The sequence below is a fragment of the Cryptomeria japonica genome, chromosome 1 (genome assembly GCF_030272615.1).
Source record: "Cryptomeria japonica chromosome 1, Sugi_1.0, whole genome shotgun sequence".
Taxonomy (NCBI): Eukaryota; Viridiplantae; Streptophyta; class Pinopsida; order Cupressales; family Cupressaceae; genus Cryptomeria; species Cryptomeria japonica.
The window spans coordinates 552,426,643-552,437,080 of NC_081405.1; positions in this window are offsets into that span (position 1 = coordinate 552,426,643).

The following is a 10,438-nucleotide window of genomic DNA, read 5'->3' on the forward strand; positions in this document are numbered from 1 at the left end:
AAATGGCGATGAGCTAAATCGCACATATTGTAATGCCAAATTTTGTATAAAAGCCCATGAGATGATTTGTAAGACATTTTTTGTGTAATCAAATAGCCAAGAGCTGATTTGACCATATTCAGAGGCAAATTTTTGAATAATATGTGACAATGTTTTGTGACTACTTTGTGTGTCAATGTTTTGTGACTATGTTTTGAGTATATGTGATGTGTCCCTGGTCAATCATGAACATTCTTGATTCTTGTATAATCATGGAGAATTATTTGAGTCATTATCAGGTCATAGGGGTCATAGATTGAGACTAGATACAATTTGAGGAAAAATTATCATTATTGTCAAAAAAGTTGTCAAGCAACTTCTACATTGCGTCGGTAGGGTATGACTCTCAATGTTCCGGCACTTTGGGTTGCACGACAGAGGCATGCCTAGTCTAAAACTACCCACCTAGACGCACTCGTGACATCCATTTGTGCACATGACGAACCGAATCAATTCTAGCCAATCCTGCAACTTTGCATTGCATGCAACTGACGGTTTTTGCAGTACGCGAAAAAATGCTACCAATTGAAAATGGATCTAATTCATCAGAAAATGAGATAGGAAATTGTAGAGGAGCCTCACATGACCCATAAGTTCAAATAGATCGACCATATGTGTCCTGGATTTGAAGAAACACTCCGTCAAATTTTGACAATTTTTTGGACTCAGGGCACTTGAGAGATCGCCACGGTACAGTATGACTCTCGATGTTCTGGCTCTTTGTGATGCATGAGAGGAGCATGCATAGCATAAAACTACCCACCTAGATGCGCTCGTGACGTCAGATTGTGTACATGATGAACCAAATCAATTCTAGCCAATCCTGCAACTTTGCATTGCATGCAACTGACGATTTTTGCAGCAGGCGAAAAAATGCTACCAATTGAAAATAGATTTGAGTCATCAAAAATTGAGATAGGCCATTATAGAGGAACCCCATAGGTTCAAACGAATTGACCATATATGTCTTGGATTGGAAGAAACAGTCTGTCAAATTTTGACAAGTTTTGGACTCATGGCACTTGAGAGATCACTCCGGTACGATATGACTCTTGACATTCCAATGCTTTGGGATGAACAAGAGGAGAATGCATAGCATAAAATTACCCACTCAGATGCGCTCGTGATGTCGGATTATGCACACGACGAACCGAATCAATTCTAGCCAGTCCTGGAACTTTGCATTGCATGCAACTGATGGTTTTTGCAGCAGGCGAAAAAATACTACCAATTGAAAATGGCTCTGAGTCATCAAAAAATGAGATAGGAAATTGTAGAGGAGCCTCATGCAACCCCACACGTTCAAACGGATCGATCATATGTGTCCTGGATTGGAAGAAACAGTTCATCAGATTTTGATGATTTTTTGGACTCATGGCACTTGAGAGATCGCCCCAGTACGGTATGACTCTCAACATTCTGATGCTTTTGGATGAATGAGAGGAGTATTCCTAGCATAAACCTACCCACACAAACATGCTCGTGACGTCAGATTGTGCACATGATAAACCGAATCAATTATAGCCAATCTTGCAACTTTGCATTGCATGCAACTGACCGTTTTTGCAGCAGGCAAAAAAATGCTACCAATTGAAAATGGATCCAATTCATCAAAAAATAAGATAGGCCATTGTAGAGGAGCCTCATGCAACCCCACGGGTTCAAATGGATCGACCATGTATCCTGGATTGGAAGAAATAGTCCACCAAATTTTGACAATTTTTTGGACTCGTGGCACTTGAGAGATCGCCCCGATATGGTATGACTCTCGATGTTCCGACGCTTTGGGATATATGAGAGGGGAATTCCTAGCATAAAACTTCCTACCTAGACATTCTCATGATGTCGATTTGTGCACACGATGAACCGAATCAATTCTAGCCAATCTTACAACTTTGCATTGCATGCAACTGACGTTTTTTACAGCAGGCGAAAAAATGCTACCAATTGAAAATGGCTCCAAGTCATCAAAAAATGAGATAGGATATTGTAGATGAGCCTCATGCAACCCCATGGGTTCAAATGGATTGACCATATGTGTCCTGGATTGGAAGAAATAGTCTGTCAAATTTTGACCATTTTTTTGACTCATGACACTTGAGAGATCGCCCCAGTATGGTATGACTCTTGACGTTTCGACGCTTTGGGATACATGACAAGGGCGTACCTAGCATAAACCTACCCACCCAGATGCACTCGTGATGTCGGTTTGTGCATATGACAAACCAAACCAATTCTAGCCAATCTTGCAACTTTGCATTGTATGCAACTAATGGTTTTTGCAGCAAGTAAAAAAATGCTACCAATTGAAAATGGCTTCGAGTCGTCAAAAAATAAGATAGGCCATTATAGAGGAGCCTCATGCGACCCCACGGGTTCAAACAAATCGACCATATGTGTCCTGGATTTAAAGAAACAGTCCGTCAAATTTTGACAATTTTTTGGACTCAGGGCACTTGAGAGATCGCACTGGTACGATATGACTCGACGTTCTGACGCTTTGGGATGCATGATAGGGGCATGCCTAGTGTAAACCTTCCCACCCAGACATGCTCGCAACGTTGGTTTGTGCACACGAGGAACAAAATTTGACCATTGCGAGCGTGAGGGTGCTCTCGCACCAAACACATATTGTTGTTTATATTCATATTGTTGATTTTTGTTGTTTATATTCATATTGTTGATTACATATGCAAATATTCATTTAAATTTATAAAAGGGAAGCCACCAAATACAATGAATACACAATAATGAACTGAATACAAGGAGTTTTGTAGGGTTAATTCAACATTTTAGAAATTTTATAAAATCATATTCCACGATTGCAATGTTTTATATGATATATTTTTGTTGTTTATATTCATATTGTTGATTACATAGGCAAATGATCAATTAAATTTATAAAAGGACAACCACAAAATACAACGAATACAAAATAATGAACTTAGTACACATTTATTAGATCGAATATCGACATTTATATATATAAAAAAAGGCATGTATGCCAAGTCAATACAAGTATTACAAAAATGTGGCATATGCCATGTCCAAATAGATATACAATAAAAATGTAGAATATATCTACATGTATTGGTTATTCTATGACCAAAACTAGCACCATATGATCCTAGACTTGTGGTGGATCATCAAAATCAAGCCTCTTCGATGCAGTACGCGGCTTTGTAGATGGCTGCAAAACCACAATTAAAAAGCCAAGTTAGAATTCTTTTGTAGAAAATAGTTCACAATTAACAACATAACTATGCATTTAACTATAATTCCTTTGCAATTGAAATGTAGATTACCTCATCGGTTGATCTAGGAGCTAATGTCTTCGCTCTCCTCTCCTTGTCACTCTTAGGATTTTTCTTGAAGACATACTTAAATGGATCCACGTTATGGTCATACCATGAAGGGGTTTATTGTAGATTAAATGTACAATTAATACAATGTACTAACATAAATATATAAAAAACACTTAAAAGTTATAATATAGAGAACAATGACGTACCTGTGCCTGAGATGCTTCTCTAATGGACTGAGGATGGCTCACCATCGATGGAGAAACTGTCACTATTACCTATACAAAAAATGTTCAAAGATTAAATACAATTAATATAATGATAAGTATTGTAGGTTAAAACCAATTAATTTTACATATCAAACAAAAGTGTACCGGATCCTGAGATGTTTCTCCAGTGCACGAAGGAGGGTTCGCCATTGATGAAATAGGTATGGATATTTCCTGTATGAAAAAATTATAAGATTATAATATATCACAAGTTCACATGTATGCGTGCATATAATCATGAAATAAAGAAAATAAAATAGAGATACATACCTCCGCCCTCTCTTGATCCACGGGCGAATCAGGTGCATTCAACAAATCCACATAGCTCAATGGTCATTGTACATGTAAAATAGACAAAAAGCACTAATCAATCTACAAACCCCAACTAATACTTGATTTCAACATTTTCAAACAATTGTACAACTAAAAATGTATTCAATTACCTTCTTCCCACATTTTGGCATCTTTGAGGAATTCTTTTTCTTAGGACGAGCCCTAGACGCGGAGGGGGTACCCTAAAAAAATAAAATTAACATGAGATATTAGTACAGATAATAAATTAAACATGATTTTAAAAATCTAAAATGAAATGACTTTCATATTCCATCAAAATAATACATAAAAAGGGTTGTACAAAATATGATACCGTATAGCCTTGTAGGCCAAAATTGATCGCTGAGAGCGTGATGTCATCAATCTGGGACATTGGGTCCTCTGTCAACACCTACAAACCAAAAATTGAACCAAGTATTAAAGATAGTTAGTATATCTTGTATTTTTTTGAATTCAAAGTGTACTATTCTATTTTAACATGTTACAAAATTTATACCTCAGGCATCGAAGTTGCAGTTGTAGTAACTATGGGAGGAGTATGGGATACCACTGCTACATCCTGAAATGCATATTATTTGTCTCAATTTAAATCGATGTATAAATAAAAATTCATTTATGTAATTACAAATTTAAAGTGACTGATAAATAAAATGCTATGAATTCAAATCAACACACTTGTGTCTCTTGCTCATGGGCAAACACCATGTCCATCAACTCATCTGTCAGTGCAAAATCCTCAGTCGTGCAGGCCTGACATCTACTCTCGCAAATTGTGCACAGATGAGATGTGGATCCATCTGTACCGACTACATCATCTATCTCCAAGCATATCCCCGAGCAACTGACACACATATGATAGATGGGATCTCCATCGCCACCTGGAGCAACTAATGGCTCATCATCCAATACAATAGGGTGTGCTAATGATGTCCCATGTTGGATGATGACACCATTCAACGTTGTGGCTGCCTGAAGAGTCTGTAGCTTCATTGACTCTTTCAGCTCTACTGGGACAACTTGATGCACCTTGGGTTTGGGTGCTAGGGAGCGGCGACTCTTCGCGGGTAATCGCCTACGGGCTCCAGGTCTATCTTGGGCAGAGCCACCACCTCTACTATGGAACTCTCTCATGTTAAAATAGTTTGGGCGCACATTGAGCACAAACTCACAATATACTTTTCTCAAAAAATATAATGGCACCTCATAATTATTACAAGGTGGATCATCAAAGACCATCCACGACCTCTGCCAAAAAAGATTATTCATCTGCACATTGGTACACCAATGTATGGGAAACCTCTTTGCATTCAGAGGTAATGACTGACCAGTTTTGGGATGAACGAAAAGGGCACATATTTGTTGTTTACTAATATTTTTGTTTTTTACTCCCTTGTATGATAGCCCATCGACATAGAATTGATGAAACCTATCCCTAAAGCTTCCCCATTTGGTAATTTGTGTGGAAACAACTATGGCACCACTAGCTAATGTTTCTAGGCTAGTGGCAAGGGATTGATGATGCTCAAGTTCGATGTTTTCAATTTAACAATCACTCTATTGATTTTAGACATATTTTGTCCTAACAGATTAATTAATTGCTCCTGTGTTTCAGGTGTGCGGTCAAAAGGAGGAATTGGGGGTGTATCTTGTGGGTTTTCAAGAGGTGCATTTGGTTCTTCTTGTTGTGGATTAGAAGAATCTAGTTTTTGAAACAAAAAATGAAAAAACCTAATCAAAATTAATGAAATTAAATTCAAAATGTAAAACAAATTGAATAAACGGGAAAGAAAGACAAAAATAAATAAAAACTAACCTTGATCCATAGTGTCCGGAGGAGAAATGTAGTACCCCTGCCCTAATCTATTTCTAACCTTGGTTTAATCTTGATTAGGTTATCGTAATATTATGTTATAGTCAGATGTTGGATTTTACGCATAGCTATTGATGTGGTTTTCACACTAGTTGTATGCAAGTTGTTAGTGTACCTATTTCGTGGTATCAATATTGAGCTAATGTTTTCGTTAAATTTTATATATGTATGCATGTATGTTCTTTGGTTGCAGGAGATTTCAGGTACGAAGTCGCATGAGGGCGAGGTTCGTCGTCACCTGGTTTTGCAGGTTTGAGCATACCTTTTTGATCCTTAGAGTTGGATTAGGTGGTCGTAAGACCCTAGTTGACCTTAGTCGTGCTCCACTGAGCATCGCCAGTCGTCGTCGGTAATCCCTTTTTGTTTGGGTTTGCGAGTCGTCTGTTTGGTTGACCTTCTCGTTTTGCGTGCTTGGTGTGTTTGGTTAATTTGATTATTTAGTCCGTAGTAATTATCTTGATTAAATAGGCATTTGTGCATTGAAGATTAATGGATTAAATTAATCGGGTTTTCGTTATGCGATTTTCGTGATTTTGGATTGCTTATTTTAAATTGGGAGTAAATTCGATCAAATGACTGGTTTCGAATATCAAATGCATTTTATATATGCTGTTGAAAAAAAAAGAAAGTTTTATATTTTATCGCATTAGACGTAATTGCATTCTGTTGATTTTGAAATTTGAAAGGTTTAATTGAATTGATTGGGAAATCGATTTTTAATTGATAAAGTAAGTTAATTTGTTGCTAAAGTTAGAAAGGATTAATTTGTGAATTATTTGTAAATAAAAATTTTTATTCCAAAAATGGAATTTTTGGGTCAACTCTCCCATATAACCCAAATTTGGGGAAAAATGGAAAAAAAAAAAAAAAAGGTCAAATTTGGAGAAGATTTTGGTTGGAGAGAATTTTTTTTTTGGACAAAAATTGGGGGTTTTTGGAGAGGAAGATTGTTGGTCTAGATCTGGCAGGATTGGGCTCTCCCTCGGCTATACCAGGATTGCGAATGAAGGTAGGAATTTTGAATTGATTTCTTGTTGCCAATAGAATTTTCTGTTCCGCTTGAAAGAAATGAATTTGTGTTTGAAAATCAATTTGATTGACCATGATGAGTGTGGCTGGAGATGTTAATGAAAATGTGTATTTTCCTCCATTCTTTTTTGGGTGTTTGAAACCCTTGGATGTTTGTATAGGATAAGAAAACCATCAAGAAGATGTGATATCTGAACCAGCTCATTTAAAACTGAAATTATATTGAATTGAAACCCATGAACAAGCTCTGTACTGGGCGTTTTGTTTTATAGTTCGAACTGTGTTTATTTTAAGGAAAATGAAAACATTGATTTCAATATTGAACTGTGTTTCAAAAATTAAGAAAATATAGTATTTCGGACTGGGCGTATTGCTTTTTTTTTATTGTTTAAGCCGCGGGTTTGGGGTTTGGAGGCGAGGAGCGGAGCTCCACCACTCCCCCTCCCCTCTCCCCCCCCGCGCTTCCCCCTGTTTCTCCCCTTCCTCGCTGGCGTTAGAGACCAGGCCGCGGCACACTGCGGTGGCCGCAGGGCGCCGCCGCCTGGCCGTGTTGAGCGGCGCTACGCTTGGGTTAGGGCACGGCCCTTCCCACCTTGCCTCGCCTCTCCTTTAGTTTAAAATGCATTTTGTTCAATGCGTTTTTCCAATTCAAACGCGTGGTTACTAAGTTGTAAATCGTAGTTTTTTTTTAAATGGGTTTTTTTTTGTTTAATGTATTCTTTTTTCCATTCAAAAAAAAAAGAGAGCTTATAATATGTTGAAAAGTATTTTAATGATTAAGTTTATTTAGTTCTTAATTTTGATTAAGGTGGTATAACAGTTGCAAATGCTAGTTGAGTTTGATCAACGTTATAATGGAGTTTATAGGCTAATTGTCATTCAACTTCATTTCGTGACTTTGCCCCTTTTAAATTAAGTTCTACAACTGTGAATTTTCACAAATGAATTGGGTAGATTATATTCTAATTGATGTGGTTAAATATCATCTTAGAACATATCATTTGGCTAATTGAGAAGTAGTGAAATATTTATCGTTGGGTGTCTGAATTGAAGCGATGTGCTTTTGGAAATGATTAGCTTCTTTAGATTCTCTTTCTACATTTTTATTTCCGTAATCCGTATAATGTATCTGGAATTGAAATTATGAATCTGTAGAGATTGATTTTAGACCAGTATGTTAATGACATTTTGATTGGAGATTAAATATCTTATTTTAGTTGATTAATGGTTGTCTGAGATTTATTAATATGATTTGGTTAAAAACTCATTATGGCTTAAATTGCCTGTTCGATGCTTTGAACCTTAGGAGTTAGAAAACCAAGAACAACTTATCCCTTGATGAGGTAGATAACTATAACCTGTTTTTAGATCATGTAGAAAACTGGATCAATTTTAATGTTTAAATCAATTTGAGGAAATATTGCCTTGTCTGATTATTGCCTTGCGAGTTTAATTGTTGTATTCGCTTTTAATTATGAAATGGCATGTTTTGCTTTGTTTAGTAGGACCCTGTCGTATGGATTGATTTGGGGTACCTGCTTCAGTCCTCGATTTCCGAGTTGACTATTGTATTGTGGTAGTGTCGTTTCGATCATTATCCTTGTGTGTGAGTCGAATGATTATTGTGGTTGACCGTTGTTGGTCGGGTCTGTAGTTAGAGTACCGTCAGTAAGTGATTACCCTTGAGTCATGTTTGACCTGATGATTGTTCTCTCTTCTTGAACTCCGTTCGTCTGACCATGTGTATTCCGTGGTTTTGAGTTCGTTTGAGTTTAGTCTAGTGTCGTATGGGAAAGTGGCTTTCGATTGGGGGCTGCGCCCAAAGTGGCTGCTGGGTAACCCGTCGAAAGTGAGTCTAATAAGTGATAACCTAAATAGATTAGAATGTAATCTCTAAATAAGATAATTGTGCCTCACACATGGGACGAGTGCTATCATAGATTCGACATGCTGTGAGAAGGCCTGAAATGGCAAACCATCATCCTTGTCTTCACGAGAGGATGTGTGGGTCCACATGAGGCTTGGATGGGCCGGAAGCTCGGATTAGGTTGCCAGGGTGACCCAGTGTATGGGACCGGGACCTATGAAGACTTGCCATGGTATCCATACCAGGTTGTGTGATGACACTTGTCCCTACGTTCGCTAGTGTGTTGTCATTTGTCTTGTTAGGAGTACCTTTGTGAGTCGTCCTTTTGTCTCTGCCCTTGTGAGTGTCGGTTTCATGTTAGACCTTGGGTGGTGATGGCTCAGTCTTGTGGATGCTCTCTTGGACTCTTGTTTTAGCTTTGATTATGTTCAGCTGGATCCTGTTCTTTTCAAGGATCGTTTATGTATTATTGACCGGTGCGGTCGCTTGTATATTGTTTATGTATCGCCTTGATGGCTGGATTGTATAGTGTAACCTCTTGTATTCTTAACCTTTATTAATTATCAGAGGGGTCTTGCAGTTGAGCAGACCCGAAGATGTAGCCCTTTAGGGGTGAACTCCGAGATCATTATGGTGTTATGTGATGTATTCTCTTATGTTTCCTTTATTCAGCTTTATCATGTATGAATAGCTTATGTTAGAATGGTTAAGTGGATGATTGGAATTAACTATAAATGCTTATATTCAGTTCTTCTTGTATGCCATGTTGATTGAATGCGTAAGTGGTTTAGATGAGAATTATCGTAGATGCTAGTATGCAATCGTCTTTTGAAATGTAATAAGTTGGAGTATGAAAGAATGTAACTTAGAGTAATGAATTATACTCAGTTGTGGTTAAGGAATTTAAATATGCTTGGAAAGATCTCTTTTGTTATGATGAAATCCTAGTGTATTAGAAAATGTAGATGTATGGTTTGTAATTTTAAATTGAAAAGCTTGAATGAGGTTGATGAATGGATCTTAATGGATGAATCTTTGTTGTGATTTATATTTCCGTCTTTTGAAAGAAATTATCCTGATTCAGAATTATCTCGTTGTTTAGATATTTAGCTTATTGGATTAATCGTGTGAGTTAAGTGAATTGTGAAATTTAAGTAATCTCGTTGGGAAACTCTTTAGGTGTTAGTTGATGTCTTCCGCTATGTAATCTGAATCTTTGATATCTTGTTGCATCTTATGTGTTGTAACTTTAAAAATAAAAAAATAAAAAAATAATAAAAAATTGCACTCTATTCTTGTAATTTTGGCTTATCCCTTCGGGGTTTCCTGGTAGGGCATTACAAGAAATCTAGCACCCCGTTCGCGGTTTAGGAGAGAAAATGAAGAAAAAACAAACTAAAAACACGCTATTCACGGGAAAATAAGACCCAATTTTTTTTTAAAATGTTTTTTGACAAGCACCACGTATGTGGTTCTTTTGGGATTATTAGCACGTACGCGCTCATTTTCCTATAAGTAGCGCGTACGCGCTCATTTTTCTAGAGGTAGCGCATACGCGCTACTTTCCCTAAAAGCAGTGCGTATGTGCTACCTTCTCTAGGCTCGGGAACAACAAACCTAAGAGCATACGAGGTCATTTCAAATTTTAGAGCCACGTACGTGCTGCTTGTTTTTCCATGTTTTTTTGGGGTGGTGTCCACTTTTCTGACCACCATCTTTGTGCACATAC